This window comes from Staurois parvus, unplaced genomic scaffold, assembly GCF_062004578.1.
Source record: "Staurois parvus isolate SC_StPar_1 unplaced genomic scaffold, SC_StPar_1.0 ptg000595l, whole genome shotgun sequence".
Taxonomy (NCBI): Eukaryota; Metazoa; Chordata; class Amphibia; order Anura; family Ranidae; genus Staurois; species Staurois parvus.
The window spans coordinates 2,069,525-2,071,072 of NW_028318391.1; the positions used below are offsets into that span (position 1 = coordinate 2,069,525).

The 1,548-nt window shown below is 45.3% G+C and overlaps 1 pseudogene; it reads left to right on the plus strand.

Moving 5' to 3' along the window:
• The first annotated feature begins 1,184 nt into the window (after positions 1-1,184).
• LOC149449929 (U2 spliceosomal RNA) lies at positions 1,185-1,272 on the plus strand (annotated as a pseudogene).
• The last annotated feature ends 276 nt before the right edge of the window (positions 1,273-1,548 follow it).

A 1,548-nucleotide genomic window follows, 5' to 3' on the forward strand; every position in this document is an offset into this window, starting at 1 on the left:
TAGCCATTGCCCTTCCTGTGAAGAGAAATCACCTCTTCTCTTGTCTTCCTGGACCATTCTCTTGCCTTCACCATGTTTGTAACCACACCAGTAAATGTCTAGAAGGAGCTGAGTATCACAGTCATTTTAAAGCTGCCTAATTGGTGCTTATTATGCTTGATTGCTGCTCGGTGACATCCACAGGTGTTTTCAATACCTGATGGAAAGCACCTGTATGAACCTCTGTTCTTCAGAGTGGTAGTCTTTAAGGGGTTGAATAATTGTGGCAATGAAGAAACCACATAAGAACCATTTACTACTGTATTACATAAACAATTGATGTCATTTTAGTTGCATTTGGGTAGTTACAACGTCCTTGTAGGATTTGATTCTGAATACAATTCCAAATGTACACTATAGTCCCTAAACCCCTTTACAGCATTGGGGGTTGAATAATTTTGGTCACAACTGTATAGTACCAATGGAATGGATTTTTCAAGTAACCCCTCCACACCCTCTCCATTTTATCCAGTGTGAATCCATCTCTTTAGTTGGCAAGGGTGCAAGCAGAGCCCGCAGTGGTTGTCAGCAACACCACATGCTTCACCGGTGGCATCCTACTTTTACCTTCTGAAACAGACTGGGGGATTGGGGTTTGTTGATCCTCCTACCTGTAGGGAAGGCTCCGCCATCTTGTCATCCTTCGGCCACTGTAGGGCCCAAGCCATGCAATAGGGTTCAACCTCTCCTGAAAAAGGCTCTACAGTTTTCAAATCTCTCTTCCCAATAATGTCTTAATAAATAATAAAGATCTTGCTTTTACAATGGTTTACTGAATTGTGAACTTTATAACACAGCCCAGCCTCAGGGAATACCTCACCTTACAAATAATAGCTATACATGCCCTGCATGGAGGGGTTGCCAGCCGACATTCAACTTGGGGAAAACTCTTGTGGCACTTTTTCTATCACATATTAAGGAATACAAATGCTTTTGCTTCCCATCAGTCCCCTTCTAAAACTCCTCCTTCCTATTTTATACCTTCTCACAGGCAAAGGAGCTCAGCCCACACCAAATAGGAAATAGAGCAGGGTCATCCTAAAAGGGATCCCAACCCCTGCTTGCAAGGGTTCTTAATAGCGACCCATCCATTATCAAAGGTCAGGGCTAGTAGGTGTCTCCAACCAACATGAAGATCTCCATGCCTGGCTTCTCGGCTTTTTGGCTAAAATCAAGTGCAGTATCTGTTCTTATCAGTTGTCTGGGATAGAACCCTGGTTCCCTTCACCAATTGGGGAGTCAGTTAGTAATCCCGGATGTAATTAGGTGGGAATGGTGAGAGTGGTGGGGGAGCATTTTCTTCCCGGGTTGATTCTAGCCTGGTGCCCAAGGCTTGTCCCCGGTTGTAGGCAAGGCTCTCCCTAAGCTTTCTAAGTTCTGATGCCTTTCTGGTAGGGATAGGGCTGCACTGGTCTGGCCGAAGGCTGGGCTGAGAAAGAAGCCTGCGGTGTATGTGCCTCTGGAGTGGCAGTCCAGGGTACTGAAATTCTCATGGTGAGGGAGCTCACT